The sequence below is a fragment of the Engystomops pustulosus genome, chromosome 1 (assembly GCF_040894005.1).
Source record: "Engystomops pustulosus chromosome 1, aEngPut4.maternal, whole genome shotgun sequence".
Lineage (NCBI taxonomy): Eukaryota > Metazoa > Chordata > Amphibia > Anura > Leptodactylidae > Engystomops > Engystomops pustulosus.
In genome coordinates, this window is record NC_092411.1 from 7,374,190 (window position 1) to 7,396,058 (window position 21,869).

The 21,869-nt window shown below is 45.7% G+C and overlaps 1 long non-coding RNA gene across 1 annotated transcript; it reads right to left on the reverse strand.

Moving 5' to 3' along the window:
• Positions 1-1,227: 1,227 nt before the first annotated feature.
• On the reverse strand, positions 1,228-20,868 carry LOC140135021 (uncharacterized). Its single transcript, XR_011856452.1, has 3 exons — positions 20,670-20,868; positions 8,169-8,253; positions 1,228-1,522 (listed from the first exon to the last, which is right to left on the reverse strand). It is a non-coding gene; the product is annotated as an uncharacterized lncRNA (long non-coding RNA).
• Positions 20,869-21,869: the final 1,001 nt, after the last annotated feature.

A 21,869-nucleotide genomic window follows, 5' to 3' on the forward strand; every position in this document is an offset into this window, starting at 1 on the left:
CCTCATAAGCAGGTGGTGTCTCACCCCGCCCAGGACCACGGCCTCTGACCCCTGCAGTAGTTGGACGCCCACGTCCATGCCCTCGTCCTCTACCCCTAGCCCTCGGGTTAAACATTTTGAAAATGAGAGTTATAGCTTTAATTTTTTTTTAACTTTTTATTGTGTTTTTTTTTTTTTTTTGTGTTTTTGAGTTTTTAAAACCAAACAATGCTATCCTATTGCTATGGCTATTTTCTAGCCAAGTATGAAAGCACACTACTATGCCAGATGAGATGACACCGAGTTATTAAACAAAATAAACGTAAAATAAAAAAGGACAAATGGCAGACTGTGCCTAATTGAAATCCAACCCCTACTAAATTTTTCCACTTCGGTCTTTGCAATGGATATGTGCGTCACTAAGCGCAAAACACAGCGGTCGCAAGTCTCACTACAAATTGCTGACAATTGGCTAGTAGATGCACTGCAGAAAGTACAGCCACCAGCAGATCAACCAGAAATCAAATATATAACGCTACTGTAGGCGTAAGCCGTTTGGATTCTCCTATGGCTATTTTCTAGCCAAGTATGAAAGCACACTACTATGCCAGATGAGATGACGCTGAGTTATTAAACAAAATAAACGTAAAATAAAAAAGGACAAATGGCAGACTGTGCCTAATTGAAATCCAACCCCTACTAAATTTTCCCACTTTGGTGTTTGAGGTGGATATGTGTGCCACTAAGAGCTAAACACAACGGTAGCAAGTCCCCCTGCTAATTCCTCACAAAATGGTACTAGATGCAAATAAAAAAAAAAAAAAGTAGAACGTTATTGTAGCCCTAAGAAGGGCTGTTGGGTTCTTGGAGAATCACTCCTGCCTAACAGTAAGCTAATAGAACACCCTAACGCTTTCCCTGACCAGCAGCAGCTCTCTCCCTAGCGGCATCCAGACACAGAATGATCCGAGCAGCGCGGGCAGCGGCTAGTCTATCCCAGGGTCACCTGATCTGGCCAGCCAACCACTGCTATCGACGTGTAAGGGTACCACGTCATGCTGGGTGGAGTGCAGAGTCTCCTGGCTTGTGATTGGCTCTGTTTCTGGCCGCCAAAAAGCAAAACGGCGGGAGCTGCCATTTTCTCGAGCGGGCGAAGTATTCGTCCGAGCAACGAGCAGTTTCGAGTACGCTAATGCTCGAACGAGCATCAAGCTCGGACGAGCATGTTCGCTCATCTCTAATCACTAGTTGTAAATTTCAAATTAATAAATTCATCCAAGATTCTATATAAGACAATACATATTAATGTGAATCCAACAAAGTCTCCTGAACCGGTAGGAATTCATAGCCCCGCAGTACATCATCCTGCTACACAATACCTGGGATTAACAGATTGATATACGAATCGACATATAAAAAATGGGTTAATATGTACAGAAATTCTCTCAATTTCACAAAGCAGCTGCTTCAGGTATCAGAAGCTGCTTAATCAATATTTTTGTAGTTCCATAGTCAAAGAGATTTATGGCCCCGAGATCTGTGGCTGAGAAAAAAAGAAGAGAAAAATGGCATTCAGTATTACAGTATATTACCAAAGTTTTACATCAGCAGCAAATCAACGGAGAAAGTCACAACAAAACATAGGGGCACATTTACTTACCCGGTCCCTGCGTGATCCCCGATCCGGACTGTCCAACGAGGGTGAAGTCGATTCACTATGAGTGTGCGCCTGATATCCTGCATGTGTCGCTTCCCTGCTGAGGTCCGCCGGAGTTCACCTTCTTCTTCCCAATGTATGTAAGTGCATGGCTTGCGACACGATTTTAAATGTTAAATCCCGCGCGTTGTCCGAATCCGTTGGATCATCCGACGGCCCGTCCCCCGATTTGTGTTGCGTGAAAGCTGGTGCGATTGCGTCACAATCCAATGGCGTGTGACACAATCCTCGGTGCGGTCCCCAAAAAGTCGGGAAACCCGCTTAGTAAATAAGCCCCATAATGTACAAATACTAAAAACTGTATTATTGTGACTCTGCCCACGAAGTAGAACCCCTGAAGAGGCGTCCAGTGATGAGCTTTCCTACTGTGCTGCTCCTTTTTTCAGGCTCTTTCCCAATGTAGGGTTTGCTACTGAAAGGGTTCTACAAATCAAGGAATCGGAGGTGGTGCTATGGTGTCACCTGTTCAAACTGCTCATATGGGATTGGTCATTACAAGGTGTGGTAGCTTGTGACATCTTTTGACAAAAGAGGAAGTGACATCCCATGATACAAGGACACCACTTATTGGCTGAAATTGGACCCTTGGCACTTATGGCTGGGCGGCGATTGCCCTGGTGCTGAGGGCTGGCATGTTGTGGAAACCCAACGCCAGAAAAGGTCAATAATATTTGTTTGTTTTCAACCACCTGTCCCGGTCCGGGCTGAAGCCACATGAATAAATCCCACGGGTAGCTTCCAGAACTGTTGTAAGAAGACGCCTAATGATAAATTACCCCCCCAATGTGTCTGTAAAAATAATGTTTAAAGGGGTCCATATAGCTTTTTCAATTTTTATTTATTTCTATGCATGCCAAATTTATGGTCGACTTGGGCCTGCTCTAAAAGTTTAATTGGCTTCTTTATTTTCATGTATTTTTAATACTTAAAGAAAATTATTCTTTGGGCAGTTTTATGGCAGATTTCTGACTTGCTCTTTAGCAATTTGTGCAAAAATATAAAACAAAAATTAAATTATTTTATACAAAATAGTCCCATTAGAGAAAGCAAACAAAAATGTGTGAAATGTGCATTCTAACCAGTGCAAAATAAAGTGGATTTGGTATCAATGGCCTTTTTTTTTAATGACATCACCACCGATGAACCAAGAAAAAACGGGGATTAAACAGTTATAAATTAAAGATGTCACTATGTGAGTTCAATAGGGAACAGTTCAGTGGAAATCACAATAAATTATAGAATGTATATTAAAAAAATACAACAATAATGATAAAATACTTAAGCATTGAGCATTTTCAACACATGGGTTGTCCTTTTTATATCCCTTCATGTTAGTTTATTGAAAACATTGATGCAATCAGCAAAGACATGAAGGATAAGCTTTCTACATCGCTTCTTCCTATTTACAGACAATGACTTGCCTTGACTGTGAACCACCTCAAGCTACTGAAATGGTCTCTTTATTTTTCCGGTTTCCATAAGATACTTTGTCTTTTCCAGTTCTTCATTTCAACTAATGGTCAAGAGCAGAGAAGCTCATACCGCCAGCCCCCGAGGAAGCAATTCCACCCTCATTTTCTTAGTTTTTCTATTGATTCAAAAACATACACATCCTACTTCCTCCGTTACTTCTGGCACTTCTATGTGGCGATCATGTCGTCCTTCTTCTCCAGAGGTAACAGTCTAAAGATATTGTTATTTTGGCCCATTGCTTCTCGACTTTAAAGGCATTGAGTAATGTCACTTCATTTTTGTGCCATTGTTTTGTTGCTATACATATGAAGACAATCTAAATATATCTTCTGACTTACAGGAACCAAAAAAAAATATTTTTTAGTAGAGAAAAATTGGTGAAAGAACAGAATAATTTTTAAAAATAGTTTTCAAAAAAATGAACCTGCTCACGTGCTCTGTAGTTTTAACAAGGACACAACAACAACTGGTAGAAGAAACGGGATCCAATGATCTTAAAACTCATTTACATGTGTCAGTTACTACGTAGAATAATTGTATTACAAATGTTTACTCTACTGTTACAATACACAGTAGCACAACATTGTAACTGCCCCAAAATAATAGATTGCTCTACCTGGAAATCAATGAAACAAGAATTACACAATCACAGTAAGAGTTTTCTGGGCATTTGCAATCACCTAATCCAGCTACACAGATTGTGGGTGTTAACCATGTAAACACAGGTTCCGCCAGTTTCCAGTTTCCAGATTGAAAACACTAGTTATCACTGTAAGGATGAATTCTGGTGGAGTATAAGACTCTTGGTTCCTACTTTAGACCTACTTTTAGTTGGTCTAAACTGTGCGCCAGAATTTTGGGCGCACAGACGATTTCCTGTAAGCGATGCCCATTTCCCCAAAGACCATTCTCCTTATTCGGACAAGTCGAAAAACTGCCCAAAAAGATTCTAAAAGCCTTGATAACTGTCATGAAAGGCATTTTAGACACTGTTTTAGACGCAAAACCACCAGAATTGTGGTGCAAGTGCGTTAATACATCCCCCCTCCCATTGGGTCACATATATCATAAGACCGGCAATCAGCCGTAGATTTGCGCTTAAATTTGTGACTTTTCTGCAACTTTCCCAACTTTCTGGATTCAGGTGATAACTCAGGGAACACTGCAGAATACTAGAAAATAGCCAACTTCGAAAGGAGACTGTGCAGGCACAAAAAAAGTTTCAAATAAGCACAAGCACCATGAAAAATCCCAAAAATTAAAAAACCAAGCAATCCAAAAGTTTGAAACATGTGCTCCACTGACTCGTATTTTTGAGTTACCTTCCAAAAGGTTGGTTGCTAGAGCCACAGTTTTTTTGTTTTCCATCAAGAAGGAATGTATTTGTATTTTTTTCTTACATTTTTGCAGAATTCTTAGTCAACCATGAGAGGTTGTACAAGGATACATATTTTCCTCCTTACCCATAATATTGACCATAACAATTGTTTAACCTATTTGATTTTGAAGTTTTGGGACTTTTTCCATATAACTACCCTAAGAATAATTCTCATAAATCATCATTGTTGTCAGGCTCCAGGGCTAGCGGACCCACTGGACCACCGCGAACGATGTTGTAAGTCGACGCCTGAGACTGGAGTTTCAGTGGCACCTGGTTTTCACCAGAGCCCACTGCAAAGCGGGTTGGACTTGCTGTGGCGTGGTACCACCAGGTCGTTCCACAGGTGCAACTTTGTCCATGTAGGCTGCCAAGGCGAGGTACAGAAACAGAAGGCAGGTTCGTGGTTGGGGACAGGCAGGAGGTCAAGAAAGGCGGCAAAAGTTCACTGTCAGAAGCAGAGCAGAAGGTCAGGGCTGGCAGCAGAGGAGCGTAAACGGGAACAGCTTCGGGGTCACAATGGGAAATCACACTGTTCGCAAAGGGAAACAAGGCTGTGAGGCACAAAGTTCCGGCAGGGTGTGCAGGAAGAGGCTGGTATATAAAGGATTCTGGGTACGGCCAGCACCAATCAGCAACGTGCTGGCCCTTTAAATATTCTAGAGCTGGCGTTCGCCCTTGGAGACAGGGACGTTCGCGCACAGCCACCGGACTGGAAACAGGGGACAAGTGAGTCTAAGTGAAGTCAGTGCGGGGGCACACAGAGGAGCATGGGTGAGCCCGCTACCCGAGACATGGGTAGCGGGAGCACCAATGACAATTGTAGATGAAAAGTAGAAAATTGTTTACATATCTCATTGTACACAAAATAATCCATATTTTAACTATTCATTTTATGATGAATTACATAATAGTTGAATTGAACCCTAGGTCCGTGCAGCTAGAGAACTTTTCAATTAATATACTTTTTATTTCGCATTATTTCTTTGTAAACACTGGACTTCCTTTTTAATTTCTGAGAAGTCAACCTTCTATGGCGGCTTTCATTTCATATAATATGCTGTATAGGTAGTGATGGGATTGTGACAGACTCGCTTCTTGCAACATTAATCAATTACAGCTTTCCTTTAGTCTCCAGCCTTTCTTCAATGCCCCTATCTAATCTCAAATTTCCAGATATCCGGCGCTATTCAGACTTCAATTTCAGGAAAAAAAAAATATTTTAACGATTTTTGTATTTGTAATGAAAAGGAAGGAAAAATGATTTGTTGTTTTTAAAGAATAATAAATAAATAAAGCGCGTTACAATATGAGAGCTGTCAAATGGACAATCACTCACCTAATTGGCTCTTGTCATCCCAATGTTCCCAACCAGACTCGAGAGTTCCTATTTATAATGTGCATAGCACAATGTACCTTTTGTTTCTCTCTTTGGGCTGTAAAGGGAGTCCACCAGCCAAACCTGGGACAAGGCATTAGGGTGCCCCGGGAAGACCAAAAAATTGCACCACCTACAACAAAGGCCTCCCCCTTCCCTCCGAGCCTTGCCCTAAATTCAAAACCTAATGATACCATGATTGGTAGAGGTGAAAGAAGAGGTTGGAAGAGGCTAAAGTGAAATTGTATTGAGTATTAGCAATGTAAAATGATGACCATGCAACTATCTGTAGCCTGACGAAGACACTGATAAGGCTTTGGAACATTTTGCCATATATTTAACATGACTGGGCATCTCCTTTCTTTATGGTCCACCTCTCAGTATCACCTAATCTATACCCTCACCTCATGAGAACAAGACCTATAGACCTCATCCCATCCACTTTCTTTAACAGAGTGGTGGTTATTAGGGGCAATTGTGGCGTCAAAAAATAGCAGATTGGACAACCCATTTAATTGTACACATCAGTCTTATATAACTCTATTATTAAGGACCATTGCAACTTCTCCGGTGTTTTTTAATTTACATTTGGATCAACCTACACCATAATTTTTTCAGGCCTCACCTAAGTTATCTATTTAACACAATTAGTGAATCTGTTCCAGTGTTCTTGTTTGCAACCAAAATGTGCGACCCTTTTGTAACTGCAACTTGGTTATAACATAATTTTACTTGCTAACCACAAAACATCTACTGAGTAATCAGATCAACCAAGTAACTCCATTGCGGCATCTAAAATATCAGCTATTGTGTTGTCACAGTCACTAGGGGGCCTTGGGCTAGGCCGATGGGTTTTTCTTGTCTAGACCACGTGCTACACGGGTCCACCATGCAGGGAAGAACAGACACCTGGTTGTCAAATGACAGTCTGGGCCCTGCTCTTACAGTCTGGATTCTGATCCAGACGGTTTAACCCCTTACATCCTGTGGTCTATGCTGTGACAGCGGGATCAACGTACCTGCTGAGGGAGGGGGCTTGCAATGTGATCGCAGGGGGGCGTCTTCACTTCTGGACAGCCGGTGGTTGCTGGGTCTTTAATGAAGGTCCCTGGGTCTTTCCGAGGCAAAGCCTGATCGGTCTAGCACCTGTTCCCTTTGTCTCTCTCCTTAGATGCTGCGACCTTGCTTGATCGCAGCAGTAAAGGGGCTAAACTGTCCAGCAGGGAGATCTCTCCTTGCCTGGCAGTGTAACCCCTTACCAGCCGCGGTATCCTGCTGCGGATCGCAGTGGCACACTGATAGTGCCAGCATGATCTGAAGGACGAAATAGATAGCAGCAATGGCCTGCTAATTGGGACGATCTATCTTGTCCAATGTCCTTGAGCAGTTAAAGGAAACCTACCATCACGGATCTACCTAATAAAGTAGATCTAATGGCAGGAGGAACAAGTCCTATACTTTTTATTTCAAAATCTTAAGTGGCCAATATCTTGATTAATAGTTTATCTTGTATATATCGAATTTAAATGAAAAGCCTACTGGGGTGTAGAGTAGATGCGCCGTGGAGCGGAACTCTATGCCCCAGTAGCCTCTTTGTAGCCCTTCTGCCCTATCTTCAGTGTGCAGCTAACTGAAGCTGCACACACCCTTCTAAGAAACCTATGGGTGTGCACATGCGCAGAGCACACACTCAAGGCTGTATGGCCTCGTCTCCAAAGCTGAGGCTACTGCGCATGCGCTGAAGATAGGGTAGGAGGGCTACAAAGGGGCTACTAGAGTGTGGAGTTCTGCTCCACGGTACAGCTAATCCACGCCCCAGTAGTCTCTTTATGCAATTTGCCTATGTACAAGATAATTTTTTTATCAAGCTATCGGCCACTCAAGATTTTGAAATAAAAAGTATAGAACTTGCTCCTAGCAAAGGAACCTGCATGCAGATCTACCTTATTAGGGTAGATCCGTGATGGTAGGTTTCCTTTAAGACCGACAGAACAAGAACAAAACAACAGCAAAAACAATAAATAAACAATTGTCGTGCGCTGAATACTAGATGTATTCTATACGTGGTACACAATCCGGGACCAGCTCAGCGATCCGGATGAGCAAACTCTCCATTGTCATCCATAATAAACCCTCAATATTCGGAAAACACAGAACAGATGGTAAAGTTATTTTAAGCAACAGAAAAGCAAAAGGGAATTAATTTGCTATCAGATCAATTGAAAATTACAGAATGACTTTACCTTAAACATTAACAAGGGACTCCGCTCAAAATCCACTCATTTTCGGCATGTAATAAGTGAGCGCTCACGCTGGATCCTGGGGTTTCTGTAATAAAGTATTGATTTTGCTTGAATGCGAGAATAATTAACATTATAAGGGAAGTGGGAAAAATATAATGAATTTGCATGAAAGTTCAATGTTATTGTAAACCAGATTAAAATATGAATTATCACTAGAGATGAGCGAACACTAAAATGCTCGGGTACTCGTTATTCGAGACGAACTTTTCCCGATGCTCGAGTGCTCGTCTCGAATAACGAACCCCATTGAAGTCAATGGGAGACTCGAGCATTTTTCAAGGGGACCAAGGCTCTGCACAGGGAAGCTTGGCCAAACACCTGGGAACCTCAGAAAAGGATGGAAACACCACGGAAATGGACAGGAAACAGCAGGGGCAGCATGCATGGATGCCTCTGAGGCTGCTTAAACGCACCATTATGCCAAAATTATGGGCAACAGCATGGCCATGACAGAGTGACAGAATGAAGCTAGATAGCATCTAAAACATGCAATAATTGACCCTGACACTATAGGGGACGGCATGCAGAGGCAGCGGCAGCAGGCTAGAGAGTGTCATGGCGACATACCCTAAATGGACTCAGGCTTCAAACCAATGGGTGGCAGAGAGGAACCAAAGGAGGTGAGCAAGAAGTGCTCAAATAATATCGGTACATGATAAAAGTTTGCCAGTATATTTTGTGGATTACACAGCAGGGTGGCGACAAAGTTAACATGGAAGCCATGAAAACAACCCAAAATTCTGCCTGACACAGCTCGTTTGATAAGGGGACCATGTATGGAGGCAGTGAACTAGTAGTAGATTAAAGGTGCTGCAGTTAAAACTATGTTAGTTGGATCTTGGCATGGAGCTGGCGCTCCGCTGCCAGGCGAGCTTTCGCCAATCCAAGCCCCTGTCTCTAGGCTACTCCCCAAACAGCACTTTTGTATAAGATCAAGTGTAGTAGCGTTCTTATAAGTTTAGGATATGCCGGGTGAGGGGAATGTAAACAGATACGCAAGAAGCGCATGATGCGCATGGAGCTGGCGCTCCGCTGCAAGGCGAGCTTTCGCCAATCCAAGCCCCTGTCTCTAGGCTACTCCCCAAACAGCACTTTTGTATAAGATCAAGTGTAGTAGCGTTCTTATAAGTTTAGGATATGCCGGGTGAGGGGAATGTAAACAGATGCGCAAGAAGCGCATGATGCGCATGGAGCTGGCGCTCCGCTGCCAGGCGAGCTTTCGCAAATCCAAGCCCCTGTCTCTAGGCTACTCCCCAAACAGCACTTTTGTATAAGATCAAGTGTAGTAGCGTTCTTATAAGTTTAGGATATGCCGGGTGAGGGGAATGTAAACAGATGCGCAAGAAGCGCATGATGCGCATGGAGCTGGCGCTCCGCTGCCAGGCGAGCTTTCGCAAATCCAAGCCCCTGTCTCTAGGCTACTCCCCAAACAGCACTTTTGTATAAGATCAAGTGTAGTAGCGTTCTTATAAGTTTAGGATATGGCGGGTGAGGGGAATGTAAACAGATGCGCAAGAAGCGCTGAAATAATATCCCTAAATGGTAAAAGTTTGCAAGTATATTTTGTGGATTACACAGCAGGGTGGCGACAAAGTTAACAACTTTGATGTGGAATCCATGAAAACAACCCAAATTTCTGCCTGACACACCTCGTTTGATAAAGGGACGATGTATGGAGGCAGCTATATGGACGACTTTTGGAGGTAGCAATGGAGACAACGTGTGGAGGCTGCTATGGAGACAATTTAATTTGGATAGTGCCTGTATGTGGCAGTCCCAAACATTTTTCAAACCAGAGGAGCAGGTAGGTGGCCCTCCAGTAAAATGGGATAGATTGAGTGCCTGTATGTGGCAGTCCCAAAAATTGTTCAAACCAGAGGAGCAGGTAGGTGGCCCTCCAGTAAAATGGAATAGATTGAGTGCCTGTATGTGGCAGTCCCAAAAATTGTTCAAACCAGAGGAGCAGGTAGGTGGCCCTGCAGTAAAATGGAATAGATTGAGTGCCTGTATGTGGCAGTCCCAAAAATGTTTCAAACCAGAGGAGCAGGTAGGTGGCCCTCCAGTAAAATGGGATAGATTGAGTGCCTGTATGTGGCAGTCCCAAAAATGTTTCAAACCAGAGGAGCAGGTAGGTGGCCCTCCAGTAAAATGGAATAGATTGAGTGCCTGTATGTGGCAGTCCCAAAAATTGTTCAAACCAGAGGAGCAGGTAGGTGGCCCTGCAGTAAAATGGAATAGATTGAGTGCCTGTATGTGGCAGTCCCAAAAATGTTTCAAACCAGAGGAGCAGGTAGGTGGCCCTCCAGTAAAATGGAATAGATTGAGTGCCTGTATGTGGCAGTCCCAAAAATTGTTCAAACCAGAGGAGCAGGTAGGTGGCCCTGCAGTAAAATGGAATAGATTGAGTGCCTGTATGTGGCAGTCCCAAAAATTGTTCAAACCAGAGGACCGGGTAGGTGGCCCTCCAGAAAAATGGAATAGATTGAGTGCCTGTATGTGGCACTCACAAAAATTGTTTCAAACAGAGGACCGGGTAGGTGGCCCTCCAGAAAAATTAAATGCATGAAGTATAGCAAGAGCCAGTGGGCCCTGTCAAAAAATAGCCATTTTCCTCTGCTTTACTGTACAAAGAGGAGGAGAAGGAGGAAAATGAGGAGGAGGAGGAGGAGTGGATCAATTATTCAGGTTGAGCTTCCTTCACCTGGTGGAGATTGGAAATTCTGAGAAATCCAGCCTTTATTCATTTTAATAAGCGTCAGCCTGTCAGCGCTGTCAGTCGACAGGCGTGTACGCTTATCGGTGATGATGCCACCAGCTGCACTGAAAACCCGCTCGGACAAGACGCTAGCGGCAGGGCAGGCAAGAACCTCCAAGGCGTACAGCGCCAGTTCGTGCCACATGTCCAGCTTTGAAACCCAGTAGTTGTAGGGAGCTGTGTGATCATTTAGGACGATGGTATGGTCAGCTACGTACTCCCTCACCATCTTTCTGTAAAGATCAGCCCTACTCTGCCGAGACTGGGGACAGGTGACAGTGTCTTGCTGGGGTGACATAAAGCTGGCAAAAGCCTTGTAAAGCGTACCCTTGCCAGTGCTGGACAAGCTGCCTGCTCGCCTACTCTCCCTCGCTACTTGTCCCGCAGAACTACGCACTCTGCCGCTAGCGCTGTCAGAAGGGAAATACTGTTTCAGCTTGTGCACCAGGGCCTGCTGGTATTCATGCATTCTCACACTCCTTTCCTCTGCAGGGATGAGAGTGGCAAGATTTTGCTTGTACCGTGGGTCCAGGAGAGTGAACACCCAGTAATCGGTGCTGGAATAAATTCTTTGAACGCGAGGGTCACGGGATAGGCAGCCTAGCATGAAATCTGCCATATGCGCCAGAGTACCAACGCGTAAGAATTCACTCCCCTCACTGGCCTGACTGTCCATTTCCTCCTCCTCCAACTCCTCCAACTCCTCTTCTTCTGCCCATACACGCTGAACAGTGAAGGACTCAACAATGGTCCCCTCTTGTGTCTCGCCAACATTCTCCTCCTCTTCCTCCTCATCCTCCTCCACCTCCACCTCCTCCGATATGCGCTGAGAAACAGACCTCAGGGTGCTTTGGCTATCAACAAGGGAATATTCTTCCCCCGTCTCTTGTGACGAGCGCAAAGCTTCCGACTTCATGCTGACCAGAGAGTTTTTCAACAGGCCAAGCAGCGGGATGGTGAGGCTGATGATGGCGGCATCGCCACTGACCATCTGTGTTGACTCCTCAAAGTTACTCAGCACCTGACAGATATCAGACATCCACGTCCACTCCTCATTGTAGACTTGAGGAAGCTGACTGACCTGACTACCAGTTCTGGTGGAAGTTGACATCTGGCAGTCTACAATCGCTCTGCGCTGCTGGTAAACTCTGGATAACATGGTCAGTGTTGAATTCCACCTCGTGGGCACGTCGCACAACAGTCGGTGAGCGGGCAGTTGGAGGCGGCGCTGCGCTGCCCTGAGAGTGGCAGCATCTGGGCTGGACTTCCTGAAATGCGCACAGATGCGGCGCACCTTCGTGAGCAAATCAGACAGATTGGGGTATGTCTTGAGGAAACGCTGCACTATCAGATTTAACACATGGGCCAGGCATGGCACATGTGTCAGTCTGCCGAGTTGCAGAGCCGCCACCAGGTTACGGCCGTTGTCACACACAACCATTCCCGGCTTGAGGTTCAGCGGTGCCAGCCACAGATCAGTCTGCGCCGTGATGCCCTGTAATAGCTCTTGGGCGGTGTGCCTTTTGTCGCCTAGGCTCAGCAGTTTGAGCACCGCCTGCTGTCGCTTAGCGACGGCACTGCTGCTGTGCCTAGAGCTACCGACTGATGGCGCCGTGCCCACGGATGGTAGTTCGGAGGAGGAGGTGGAGGAGGGGTGGGAGGAGGAGGAGGCATAGTAGGCCTGAAACACCTGGACCGAGGTAGGCCCCGCAATCCTCGGCGTCGGCAGTATATGAGCAGCCCCAGGGTCAGTCTCGGTCCCAGCCTCCACCAAGTTAACCCAATGTGCCGTCAGCGATATATAGTGGCCCTGCCCGGCAGCACTCGTCCACGTGTCCGTGGTCAGGTGGACCTTGTCAGAAACGGCGTTGGTCAGGGCACGGATGATGTTGTCTGACACGTGCTGGTGCAGGGCTGGGACGGCACATCGGGAAAAGTAGTGGCGGCTGGGGACCGAATACCGAGGGGCGGCCGCCGCCATGAGGTTGCGAAAGGCCTCGGTCTCTACTAGCCTATAGGGCAGCATCTCCAGGCTAAGCAATCTGGAGATGTGCACATTAAGGGCTTGGGCGTGCGGGTGGGTTGCACTATATTTGCGTTTCCGCTCCAGCGTCTGGGGTATGGAGAGCTGAACGCTGGTGGATGCTGTGGAGGATCGTGGAGGCGACGATGGGGTTTTTGGGCCAGGGTCCTGGGCAGGGGGCTGACTAGCAGCTGACACAGGGGAAGGAGCAGTGGTGTGCACGGCCGGAGGTGAACGGGCTTGTTGCCACTGAGTGGGGTGCTTAGCATTCATATGCCTGCGCATACTGGTGGTAGTTAAGCTAGTAGTGGTGGAACCCCTGCTGAGCCTGGTTTGGCAAATGTTGCACACCACAGTCCGTCGGTCATCCGGTGTTTCCTTAAAGAACCTCCACACTTCTGAAGATCTAGCCCTCGCCGCAAGAGCCCTCACCACGGGAGCTTCACTAGTTGACAGTGGCGCTGATGCACCAGCTCTGGCCCTGCCTCTCCGTCTGGCCCCACCACTGCCTCTTCCAACCTGTTCAGGTCGAGGACTCTCCTCCGTCTCAGAAGCACTGTGTTCACCCGGCCTCTCAACCCAGCTTGGGTCTGTCACCTCATCATCCTCCGATCCCTCAGTCTGCTCCCCCCTCGGACTTCCTGCCCTGACAACAACTTCCCCACTGTCTGACAACCGTGTCTCCTCATCGTCGGACACCTCTTTACACACTTCCACTACGTCAAGAAGGTCATCATCACCCACAGACTGTGACTGGTGGAAAACCTGGGCATCGGAAAATTGCTCAGCAGCAACCGGACAAGTGGTTTGTGACTGTGGGAAGGGTCCAGAAAACAGTTCCTCAGAGTATGCCGGTTCAAATGGCAAATTTTCCTGGGAGGGGGCAGACTGGGGGGGAGGAGGCTGAGGTGCAGGAGCTGGAGGAGTGGGGATTTCGGTGACATGGGTGGACTGCGTGGAAGACTGACTGGTGGTGGACAAATTGCTCGAAGCATTGTCAGCAATCCACGACATCACCTGTTCGCACTGTTCTGGCCTCAACAGTGCTCTACCACGAGTCCCAGTAACTTCAGACATGAACCTAGGGAGTGTAGCTCTGCGGCGTTCCCCTGCTCCCTCATCAGCAGGTGGTGTCTCACCCCGCCCAGGACCACGGCCTCTGACCCCTGCAGTAGTTGGACGCCCACGTCCCCGCCCTCGTCCTCTACCCCTAGCCCTGGGGTTAAACATTTTTAAAATGAGAGTTATAACTTTTTTTTTTTTTTTACTTTTTTTTTTTTTTTTTTGTGTGTTTTTTTGTGTTTTTTGTTTTTTTTTGTGTATTTTGTTTTTTTTTGAGTTTTTAGAACCAAACAATCCTATCCTATTGCTATGGCTATTTTCTAGCCAAGTATCAAAGGAAGCACACTACTATGCCAGATGAGATGACACTGAGTTATTGCCTAATAGAAATCCAACCCCTACTGAATTTTCCCACTTCAGCCTTTGCTATGGATATGTGCGCCACTAAGCGCAGAACACAGCGGTCGCAAGTCTCACTACAAATTGCTCAGAATTGGCAAGTACATGCACTGCAGAAACTACAGCCACCAGCAGATCAACCAGAAATCAAATATATAGAACGCTACTGTAGGCTTCAAGAAGCTATTTGTATTCTCCTATGGCTATTTTCTAGCCAAGTATCAAAGGAAGCACACTACTATGCCAGATGAGATGACACTGAGTTATTGCCTAATAGAAATCCAACCCCTACTGAATTTTGCCACTTCAGCCTTTGCTATGGATATGTGCGCCACTAAGCGCAGAACACAGCGGTCGCAAGTCTCACTACAAATTGCTCAGAATTGGCAAGTACATGCACTGCAGAAACTACAGCCACCAGCAGATCAACCAGAAATCAAATATATAGAACGCTACTGTAGGCTTCAAGAAGCTATTTGTATTCTCCTATGGCTATTTTCTAGCCAAGTATCAAAGGAAGCACACTACTATGCCAGATGAGATGACACTGAGTTATTGCCTAATAGAAATCCAACCCCTACTGAATTTTCCCACTTCAGCCTTTGCTATGGATATGTGCGCCACTAAGCGCAGAACACAGCGGTCGCAAGTCTCACTACAAATTGCTCAGAATTGGCAAGTACATGCACTGCAGAAACTACAGCCACCAGCAGATCAACCAGAAATCAAATATATAGAACGCTACTGTAGGCTTCAAGAAGCTATTTGTATTCTCCTATGGCTATTTTCTAGCCAAGTATCAAAGGAAGCACACTACTATGCCAGATGAGATGACACTGAGTTATTGCCTAATAGAAATCCAACCCCTACTGAATTTTGCCACTTCAGCCTTTGCTATGGATATGTGCGCCACTAAGCGCAGAACACAGCGGTCGCAAGTCTCACTACAAATTGCTCAGAATTGGCAAGTACATGCACTGCAGAAACTACAGCCACCAGCAGATCAACCAGAAATCAAATATATAGAACGCTACTGTAGGCTTCAAGAAGCTATTTGTATTCTCCTATGGCTATTTTCTAGCCAAGTATCAAAGGAAGCACACTACTATGCCAGATGAGATGACACTGAGTTATTGCCTAATAGAAATCCAACCCCTACTGAATTTTCCCACTTCAGCCTTTGCTATGGATATGTGCGCCACTAAGCGCAGAACACAGCGGTCGCAAGTCTCACTACAAATTGCTCAGAATTGGCAAGTACATGCACTGCAGAAACTACAGCCACCAGCAGATCAACCAGAAATCAAATATATAGAACGCTACTGTAGGCTTCAAGAAGCTATTTGTATTCTCCTATGGCTATTTTCTAGCCAAGTATCAAAGGAAGCACACTACTATGCCAGATGAGATGACACTGAGTTATTGCCTAATAGAAATCCAACCCCTACTGAATTTTGCCACTTCAGCCTTTGCTATGGATATGTGCGCCACTAAGCGCAGAACACAGCGGTCGCAAGTCTCACTACAAATTGCTCAGAATTGGCAAGTACATGCACTGCAGAAACTACAGCCACCAGCAGATCAACCAGAAATCAAATATATAGAACGCTACTGTAGGCTTCAAGAAGCTATTTGTATTCTCCTATGGCTATTTTCTAGCCAAGTATCAAAGGAAGCACACTACTATGCCAGATGAGATGACACTGAGTTATTGCCTAATAGAAATCCAACCCCTACTGAATTTTCCCACTTCAGCCTTTGCTATGGATATGTGCGCCACTAAGCGCAGAACACAGCGGTCGCAAGTCTCACTACAAATTGCTCAGAATTGGCAAGTACATGCACTGCAGAAACTACAGCCACCAGCAGATCAACCAGAAATCAAATATATAGAACGCTACTGTAGGCTTCAAGAAGCTATTTGTATTCTCCTATGGCTATTTTCTAGCCAAGTATCAAAGGAAGCACACTACTATGCCAGATGAGATGACACTGAGTTATTGCCTAATAGAAATCCAACCCCTACTGAATTTTGCCACTTCGGTCTTTGCTATGGATATGTGCGCCACTAAGAGCTAAACACAACGGTAGCAAGTCCCCCTGCTAATTCCTCACAAAATGGTAAAAGATGCAAATTAAAATAAAAAAAGTAGAACGTTATTGTAGCCCTAAGAAGGGCTGTTGGGTTCTTTGAGAATCACTCCTGCCTAACAGTAAGCTAATAGAACACCCTAACGCTTTCCCTGACCAGCAGCAGCTCTCTCCCTAGCGGCATCCAGAGACAGAATGATCCGAGCAGCGCGGCCAGCGGCTAGTCTATCCCAGGGTCACCTGATCTGGCCAGCCAACCACTGCTATCGACGTGTAAGGGTACCACGTCATGCTGGGTGGAGTGCAGAGTCTCCTGGCTTGTGATTGGCTCTGTTTCTGGCCGCCAAAAAGCAAAACGGCGGGAGCTGCCATTTTCTCGAGCGGGCAAAGTATTCGTCCGAGCAACGAGCAGTTTCGAGTACCCTAATGCTCGACCGAGCATCAAGCTCGGACGAGCATGTTCGCTCATCTCTAATTATCACAATAAAAGCTTTGCAAAGACAGAATATTGAACCCACATCTGCCATATGTCTGCGGAGTTCCATTAGTTTCTTTATGTGGACGTCTCATGTAAGAGAAATTTTACCAGTTTATGCAACACTAAACTATCAGCCCCCTTAGGTCGGGTATATAATCAATTTTCTAGAATTCCTTCTTTTATTTTGAAACTTGCCCAAAGTCATAAGGAAATGAGCAGAAAAGAGTAACATTTTTTCCGAGGGGAGCTTCACTATATTTTGGCCTCGGTAGCAGCTTTTTCTGGTGTCAATGTAAAAACAGGTGGTCCCCTACTTAAGGAAACCCGATTTACAGACAACCCATAGTTACAGACAGACCCCTCTGACCTCTGGTGACCTCCCTGGATGTTACTATAGTCCCAGGCTGCAATGATCAGCTGTAAGGTGTCTGAAGCTTTATTGATAATCCTTGGTCCCATTACAGCAAAAAATGTTTAAACTCCAATTGTCACTGGGGCCAAAATTTTTTTTGTCTGGATCAACAATTATAAAATATACGGTTTTGACTTACATACAAATTCAACTTAAGAACAAACCTCCGGGCCCTATCTTATACGTAACCCGGGGACTGCCTGTATGTGAATTTAATAGGGCACTTCTACTTACCTTTCCACTAGAGTTCACAGAAAATGCACTCTATCCCGCGATTCACTAAGATTGTGCACCCCGATTTCCTGAATGTGTCGCTTCCCCGCTCAGGTGCGACAGAGTTCACCATCTTCTTCCCGATGCATGTAAGTGTTTGATCTTGCGACACAATTTCAAAGTTAAATCCCACGCTCAGTATGAATCGGTCAGAACGTCCGGCTGCATCTGCGTCACATGGAAACCAGCGAAGCTGCGCAAAAACGATTGCGTGCAACACAATCCCAGCGCAGACACCTGTTAAATACCTGTCCAAGCCATGCAATCCCCGAAAATGGCAAACAGCCCGACAAAAGTGAGCAGCGCGACCCTTCGTAAAGGAGCCCCAATATTTCATAAGTCATCATGATTGCGTTTCTGTGTATTATAGAGTTTTACCTTCATACATGCGCTACTGCAGCCATCAAGCCATCTTTACTTCTGAAATTACCATATTTTTTTGGACTATAAGGCGCACAAAAAACCTATGATTTTCTTATAAATAAAAAGTGTGCCTTATAGTCCGATGTGCCTTATATATGAAACGGGAAGAGCTCCAGGCCAAATAGCCATAGCGGGGACCACGGGACTTCTTCATCTGCCTCCTAACCCAGTGTCATCTCCCTGTCTGACCGCTCATTTTTGCTCCCTTTGTCCTTGCTTCTGCTTGGGGAGGATGGTGCCGAATACGATCTGCAGCTATTCGGGGTGTCACTCACTTTCTCCTCCGTCCTGGCTGCTCTCTTTGAGCTTGCCGCTCGTGTGTGCGGGCGATCAGCGCCATCTTGGCTCAGCTCTATATAGAAGTCTGTGAGATTGCGGGCGCCTGGGACGTTCTTTGACGTTCGTCATGTCCCCCGTCCGAGGTATGCACTCGGGGTGCTGACAGTTGCCGGGACACTGCTGTGGAGAGTCGCTTTACCAGAGCTGGTGGAGGAGCATGCTCTTGATGCGACCTCTCCGCTCGGCATCCAAACCACGCCCCTGGCCCCCCTTCTAACCCAAGCAGCCATCAGTGCCTTATAATCCGGTGTGCCTTATGTATGCACCTAGACGTTTTAGCTGACCTTTATTGTTAATGCGCCTTGTAGTCCGTTGTGCCTTATCATCCGAAAAATACGGTACAGGTTTTTGGGGGGATTCTTTTTTGATCCCTTTTATTATTAAGGGTATTGAGGATTCCTTTGTCGGCATTGGACAAACACAATATAGAATTGTGCCTATTGTGTTGCAGAGCCATATCCACTGAGCTTTTGTTAAACATATTTACAATGTTGTCTTCTTTATTTTCCTATAAGCCTCTTTTATCGCTTCTCTTCCAAATTAGAGAAAGGGGAAGACATTGGGGCAAATGTGTTTTCCACACCAGCCTTCAAACCTTTTACGCTCTCCACTTTCAAAAAATCTATACTTTTTAAATTATTCCGTGTCCAGAGCTGTGTGAGGCTTATTTTCTGCATTACACAGTTACTTCTCAGTGACGTTATTTATTATTCCATGCCATGTACTGGGAAGCTGGAAAAAAAATACCAAATGTGGTAAAATTGGTGAAAAAACTCATTTGCATCACTTTATTGTGGTCTCAGCTTTTACAACCTTCACTGTGCGCTCCAAGTGATACATCTACTTTATTCTTTGATTCGGCAGGATCACGGTGATACCAAATTTATACTGGTTTTATTGTGATTTAATACATTTTCACAAATAAAAACAATGGGGCAGATTTACTTACCCGGCCCATTCGCGATCCAGCGGCGCGTTCTCTGCGGTGGATTCGGGTCTTCCGGCGATTCACTAAGGCAGTTCCTCCGACGTCCACCAGGTGTCGCTGCTGCACTGAAGTCCGCCGAGTTCCGCCAGAGTTCACGATCCGTTGCTGGGTGCAGGTAAGCTACACTTTTCCGATCGCATGCGCCAAAAACCCGGGGCAATTCAGGGAAAATCAGCACAAATCGGAAATATTCGGGTAACCCGCCGTAAAAACGCGATTTGGCCCCTTAGTAAATGACCCCCAATGTGTACGGAAAATCTTTTTTCGCCCTCTTCTGACCCTTTTTCACACTTCATGTATGGAGCTTTGTGAGGGGTAATTTTTTGTGAGATGGGCTGACATTTTCATTGCTGCCATTTTGAGGACTAGGCAACCTTTTGATCACTTTTTATTAAATTTTTTATGTCATGTAAAATGGTATAAAATTTGCGTTTCAGGCGTTTAGGCACTATTTTCCATTATGCAATTTACCTTCGGAGTAACCATTTTATATTTTGATAGTTTGGCCATTTTGGAACATGGAGATACCTAACATGTTAGTGATTTAAACTTTTTATTTAGTTTTATATCAGTTCTAGGACAGTTCTACTAGCAGGGCCAGATTAAGGTTGGTGGGTGCCCCTGGGCGCAAAATTTGGTGGAGGCCCCAACCAAATGCAGCATTAATACACCTCCTCCTGCTCACTATCCACTATCCCCCAGGAATACATCTACATACAGGTGCCTCACCCTCAGTAATACATCTATATAAAACCACCAATCCCCCAGTAAAACATTTATACAGACAGGGACCCCCAGCCCAGGACAGATGCCCCCTCCCACAGGCAAGGACCCTCAGCCCAGGACAGAAGCACCTCCCCCCCAACAGGCAGAGACCCCCAGCCCAGTACAGATGCACCCCCCAACAAGCAGAGGCCCCCAGCACAGGACAGATTCACCCCCCCCCCAACAGGCAGAGACCCCCAGCCCAGGACAGATGCCCACCACAGGCAGAGACTCCCACCCCAGGACAGATGCCCACCACAGGCAGAGACTCCCACCCCAGGACAGATGCCCCCCTCCGCCCCACAGGCAGAGACCCTCAGACCAGGAAAGATGCCCCCACCCTAACAAGCAAAGACCCCCAGCCCAGGACAGATGTCCCCACCCCCATAGGCAGAGACCCCCAGCCCAGACGCAGCTTATCTCAAAAAAATACCTTGGGAAGCTTTGAAGCATGACAGGCAGCAGAGCCTCCATTCCTAGCATCACATGTGCAGATAGAGTTACAGAAGCCGGCAGTTCCCAGGCTCACAGCAGATCATGTGAGAATGACCCTGTGAACCTGACAGGGAAAACACACTGACACACTGGCTGGGAGCGATGTGCTGCAGCATCTCTGCTGCACATTGATCCAGCCTGAGACAGTCAGCTTTGACTGCCTGGGAATCATCCACGAGGGGAGGCATGTGTGCGGGGACAGACAGCACCACTGCTCTGGAGATAACTGTACTCGTGACACAAGCTGACTGTCCTTTCGTGGCTGGAACAATGCGCTGCAGCACAGCCACTGCGCATCTCTCCCAGTTCCAGAGCGACAGTCAGTTCAGTGTCTGGAGCGGCAGCGGTCATCATCTGGTGGGGGCCCACCCTGGGAGCAAGACGGTGTGGGCCCCTGGGCGCACGTCCCGGGAGCCCTGCCTTTAATCCTGCCCTGACTACTACAATACTACCACTTCTAATAATCATAAGAACAATACTACTAGCAATTGTAATAATCCTAATACTACCAATACTAATACGAGTAATAGTGGTAGAAGTAGGAGAATTATTATTAATAAAAATAGCATTAACAATACATTTAGCAATAATAATAGATTATCAAATACATTTCTAATACCCCTACTCCTAAAACTAATAAATCATTTTTAAAATAACAATTCTATAACTACGACTACTACTAATATTAACCATGATACTATCATGTAATACCTATATTCCTGAAAATACAACTACAGGCGGTCCCCTACTTAAGGACACCTGATTTATAGCAACCCATAGTTACAGAAGGACCCCTCTGCCCACTGTGACCTTTGGTGAAGCTCTCTGAATGCTTCAAAATTTTGAAACTCCAATAGTCCCCGGAGCAAAAAAAAATTTTGTCTGGAGCTACAATTATAAAATAAACAATTTCGACTTACATACAAATTCAACGTAAGAACAAACCTATGGAACCTATATTGTATGTAACCCGGGGACTGCCTGTACTTCCATAATATTAATAATTTCTTTTATTTATATAGCGCACACAGAATCCGCAGCGCTGCACAGACCTTGCCAAATCGGTCCCTGTCCCCAATGGGGCTCAACCTATTTCCATTTGTAATACTAGTTTTAATTCTATTATTAATAATAATTA